This window comes from Ascaphus truei, unplaced genomic scaffold (genome assembly GCF_040206685.1).
Source record: "Ascaphus truei isolate aAscTru1 unplaced genomic scaffold, aAscTru1.hap1 HAP1_SCAFFOLD_2603, whole genome shotgun sequence".
Taxonomy (NCBI): Eukaryota; Metazoa; Chordata; class Amphibia; order Anura; family Ascaphidae; genus Ascaphus; species Ascaphus truei.
In genome coordinates, this window is record NW_027455540.1 from 27,501 (window position 1) to 33,254 (window position 5,754).

At 62.4% G+C, this 5,754-nt stretch overlaps 1 long non-coding RNA gene across 1 annotated transcript in view; it reads left to right on the plus strand.

Annotated features, from left to right (window-relative positions):
- Positions 1 to 1,949, plus strand: part of LOC142481404 (uncharacterized) — a 17,153-nt gene extending 15,204 nt beyond the window's left edge. The window contains exon 3 of the long non-coding RNA XR_012795767.1: positions 1,758 to 1,949. This is a non-coding gene — a long non-coding RNA (uncharacterized LOC142481404). The remainder of the gene's footprint in view (positions 1 to 1,757) is intronic.
- The last annotated feature ends 3,805 nt before the right edge of the window (positions 1,950 to 5,754 follow it).

A 5,754-nucleotide genomic window follows, 5' to 3' on the forward strand; every position in this document is an offset into this window, starting at 1 on the left:
TCTTGACTACTGTAACCTCCTGCTGTCCGGCCTTCCTGCCTCTCACCTGTCTCCCCTACAATCTATCCTAAACACTGCTGCCAGAATCACTCTACTCTTTCCTAAATCTGTCTCAGCATCTCCCCTCCTGAAATCCCTCTCCTGGCTTCCGATCAAATCCCGCATCTCACACTCCATTCTCCTCCTCACTTTTAAAGCTTTACACTCTTCTGCCCCTCCTTACATCTCAGCCCTAATTTCTCGCTATGCACCATCCCGACTCTTGCGTTCTTCTCAAGGATGTCTTCTTTCTACCCCCTTTGTATCTAAAGCCCTCTCCCGCCTTAAACCTTTCTCACTGACTGCCCCGCACCTCTGGAATGCCCTTCCCCTCAGTACCCGACTAGCACCCTCTCTATCCCCCTTTAAGACCCACCTTAAGACACACTTGCTTAAAGAAGCATATGAATAGCACTGTGGATATTCTGAACACACGATACATAAAGCTTGGCCCCTGCAGACGCACTTACCAGAACTCCCTCCTACTGTCTCTGTACGTTCTCCCTACCTACCAATTAGACTGTAAGCTCCTCGGGGCAGGGACTCCTCTTCCTTAATGTTACTTTTATGTCTAAAGCACTTATTCCCATGATCTGTTATTTATATTATCTGTTATTTATTTGATTACCACATGTATTACTGCTGTGACGCGCTATGTACATTAATGGCGCTATATAAATAAAGACATACAATACAATGAGGGACTGGGTAAACCCAGCTTTTTGCGTTACCTGGCAACCTGTGATTGGGTCAAGATTTGTCTTCACCAATAACTGAACTGCCATGGTAGGAATGGGGGTCTGCGTATATATAGTTGCTTGCACCCCTTATTCCTGTGCTTGTCGTGCTTGTCGTGCTTGTCGTGCTTGTTGTGACCTATAACCAAGGAGCTGCTATTCGGCTGAATATCTCCTGGGCCAACCCCAGTAAGTGTGAATATTTCTGTAATGTTATTTGCTTGATGTATTGTCTGTTCTGCTCATAGGAAATAAACTCAGTCAGTTTACTATATCCTAGTCTTGTTCAATCTGGCCCGGTTATTGTATATATGTGCTGTTCTCTCGTGACAAGCAAAATTGGGACCATTTTTTATATATGCTTGTCACGAGAAAATAGCACATAAATACAATAACCGGGCCAGATTGAACAAGACTAGGATATAGTAAACTGAATGTGTGTGTGAGGCTGGCACTGCCTGCCTGTGTGTGTGCGCGTGTGTGCGTGTGTGCGTGTGCGTGTGCGTGTGCGTGTGCGTGTGCGTGTGCGTGTGTGTGTGTGTGTGTGTGTGTGTGCGTGCGTGCGTGTGTGCGTGGCACTGCGTGCGTGTGTGTGCGTGTGTGTGGCTGGCACTGCGTGCGCGTGTGTGGCTGGCACTGCGTGCGTGTGTGTGTGCGTGTGTGTGTGCGTGTGTGTGGCTGGCACTGCCTGCGTGTGTGTGTGTGTGAGGCTGGCACTGCCTGCGTGTGTGTGTGTGTGTGTGTGAGGCTGGCACTGCCTGCGTGTGTGTGTGTGTGTGTGTGTGAGGCTGGCACTGCCTGCGTGTGTGTGTGTGTGTGTGTGGCTGGCACTGTGTGTGTGTGTGTGTGTGTGTGTGTGTGTGTGTGTATATAAGCAGAAGGCTGGCACTGCCCGCGTGTGTGTGTGTGTGTGGCTGGCACTGTGTGTGTGTGTATATAAGCAGAAGGCTGGCACTGCCCGCGCTCCCGCCCCCTGCGCAGGTTGCCCCCCTGATCACCATGGAGCAGCTGCTGTGGGTGAGCGGCCGCGTGATCGGCGAGGTGGACACGTTCCGCATCCCCCTCATCACCTACACGCCGCGGCGCGGGCACCTCCTGGCGTTCTCCGAGGCCCGCAAGCACTCCGCCTCCGACCTCGGCGCCAAGTTCATCGCCACGCGCCGGTCACAGGACGGAGGTGAGACGCCCGGAATATCCCTGGCACTGGGAGTGGCGTCTTCTGCCAGCATCCCCAGATACCCACCCCACCCGGCACGGAATACCCCCAGATACCCGCCCCACCCGGCACGGAATACCCCCAGATACCCGCCCCACCCGGCACGGAATACCCCCAGATACCCGCCCCACCCGGCACGGAATACCCCCAGATAACCGCGCCTCCCGGCACGGAATACCCCCAGATACCCGCGCCACCCGGCACGGAATACCCCCAGGTACCCGCGCCATCTGGCACGGAATACCCCCAGATACCCGCGCCACCCAGCACAGAATACCCCCAGATACCCGCGCCACCCGGCATAGAATACCCCCAGATACCCGCCTCACCCGGCACGGAATACCCCCAGATACCCGCGCCACCCGGCACGGAATACCCCCAGATACCCGCGCCACCCGGCACAGAATACCCCCAGATACCCGCGCCATCCGGCACGGAATACCCCAGATACCCGCCCCACCCGGCACGGAATACCCCCAGATACCCACGCCACCCGGCACAGAATACCCCCAGGTACCCGCGCCACCCGGCACGGAATACCCCCAGATACCCGCGCCACCCGGCACAGAATACCCCCAGGTACCCACGCCACCCGGCACGGAATACCCCCAGATATCCGCGCCACCCGGCATGGAATACCCCCAGATACCCGCGCCACCCGGCACGGAATACCCCCAGATACCCGCGCCACCCGGCATGGAATACCCCCAGATACCCGCGCCACCCGGCACGGAATACCCGCGCCACCCGGCACGGAATACCCCCAGATACCCGCGCCACCCGACACGGAATACCCCCAGATACCCGCGCCACCCGGCACGGAATACCCCCAGGTACCCGCGCCACCCGGCACAGAATACCCCCAGATACCCGCGCCACCCGACACGGAATACCCCCAGATACCCGCGCCACCCGGCACGGAATAACCCCAGATACCCGCGCCACCCGGCATGGAATACCCCCAGATACCCGCGCCACCCGGCACGGAATAACCCCAGATACCCGCGCCACCCGGCATGGAATACCCCCAGATACCCGCCCCACCCGGCACGGAATACCCCCAGATACCCGCGCCACCCGGCACGGAATACCCGCCCCACCCGGCACGGAATACCCCCAGATACCCGCGCCACCCGGCACGGAATACCCCCAGATACCCGCGCCACCCGGCACGGAATACCCCCAGATACCCGCGCCACCCGGCACGGAATACCCCCAGATACCCGCGCCACCCGGCATGGAATACCCCCAGGTACCCGCGCCACCCGGCACGGAATACCCCCAGGTACCCGCGCCACCCGGCACGGAATACCCCCAGATACCCGCGCCACCCGGCACGGAATACCCCCAGATACCCGCGCCACCCGGCACGGAATACCCCCAGATACCCGCGCCACCCGGCACAGAATACCCCCAGGTACCCGCGCCACCCGGCACGGAATACCCCCAGATACCCGCGCCACCCGGCACAGAATACCCCCAGGTACCCACGCCACCCGGCACGGAATACCCCCAGATATCCGCGCCACCCGGCATGGAATACCCCCAGATACCCGCGCCACCCGGCACGGAATACCCCCAGATACCCGCGCCACCCGGCATGGAATACCCCCAGATACCCGCGCCACCCGGCACGGAATACCCGCGCCACCCGGCACGGAATACCCCCAGATACCCGCGCCACCCGACACGGAATACCCCCAGATACCCGCGCCACCCAGCACAGAATACCCCAGATACCCGCGCCACCCAGCACAGAATACCCCCAGATACCCGCGCCACCCGGCACAGAATACCCCCAGATACCCGCCTCACCCGGCACGGAATACCCCCAGATACCCGCGCCACCCGGCACGGAATACCCCCAGATACCCGCGCCACCCGGCACGGAATACCCCCAGATACCCGCGCCACCCGGCACGGAATACCCCCAGATACCCGCGCCACCCGGCACGGAATACCCCCAGATACCCGCCCCACCCGGCATGGAATACCCCCAGATACCCGCGCCACCCGGCAGGGAATACCCCCAGATACCCGCGCCACCCGGCATGGAATACCCCCAGATACCCGCGCCACCCGGCACGGAATACCCCCAGATACCCGCCCCACCCGGCACGGAATACCCCCAGATACCCGCGCCACCCGGCACAGAATACCCCCAGATACACGCGCCATCCGGCACGGAATACCCCCAGATACCCGCGCCACCCGGCATGGAATACCCCCAGGTACCCGCGCCACCCGGCAGGGAATACCCCTAGATACCCACGCCACCCGGCACAGAATACCCCCAGATACCCGCGCCACCCGGCACGGAATACCCCCAGATACCCACGCCACCCGGCACAGAATAGCCCCAGATACCCGCGCCACCCGGCAGGGAATACCCCCAGATACCCGCCACACCCGGCACGGAATACCCCCAGATACCCGCCCCACCCGGCACGGAATACCCCCAGATACCCGCCCCACCCGGCACGGAATACCCCCAGATACCCGCCCCACCCGGCACGGAATACCCCCAGATACCCGCCCCACCCGGCACGGAATACCCACAGATACCCGCGCCACCCGGCACGGAATACCCCCAGATACCCGCGCCACCCGGCAGGGAATACCCCAGATACCCGCGCCACCCGGCACAGAATACCCCCAGATACCCGCGCCACCCGGCACGGAATACCCCCAGATACCCGCCTCACCCGGCACGGAATACCCCCAGATACCCGCGCCACCCGGCACGGAATACCCCCAGATACCCGCGCCACCCGGCACGGAATACCCCCAGATACCCGCGCCACCCGGCACGGAATACACCCAGATACCCGCGCCACCCGGCACGGAATACCCCCAGATACCCGCGCCACCCGGCACGGAATACCCCCAGATACCCGCGCCACCCGGCACGGAATTCCCCCAGATACCCCGCCCCACCCGGCACGGAATTCCCCCAGATACCCGCGCCACCCGGCACGGAATACCCCCAGATACCCGCGCCACCCGGCACGGAATACCCCCAGATACCCGCCCCACCCGGCACGGAATACCCCCAGATACCTGCGCCACCCGGCACGGAATACCCCCACATACCCGCCCCACCCGGCACGGAATACCCCCAGATACCCACCTCACCCGGCACGGAATACCCCCAGATACCCGCGCCACCCGGCACAGAATACCCCCAGATACCCGCGCCACCCGGCACGGAATACCCCCAGATACCCGCGCCACCCGGCACGGAATACCCCCAGGTACCCGCGCCATCTGGCACGGAATACCCCCAGATACCCGCGCCACCCAGCACAGAATACCCCCAGATACCCGCGCCACCCGGCACAGAATACCCCCTGATACCCGCCTCACCCGGCACGGAATACCCCCAGATACCCGCGCCACCCGGCACAGAATACCCCCAGATACCCGCGCCACCCGGCACGGAATACCCCAGATACCCGCACCACCTGGCACAGAATACCCCCAGATACCCATGCCATCCGGCACGGAATACCCCCAGATACCCGCGCCACCCGGCACGGAATACCCCCAGATACCCACGCCACCCGGCACAGAATAGCCCCAGATACCCGCGCCACCCGGCAGGGAATACCCCCAGATACCCGCCACACCCGGCACGGAATACCCCTAGATACCCGCCCCACCCGGCACGGAATACCCCAGATACCCGCCCCACCCGGCACGGAATACCCCCAGATACCCGCCCCACCCGGCACGGAATACCCCCAGATACCCGCCCCACCC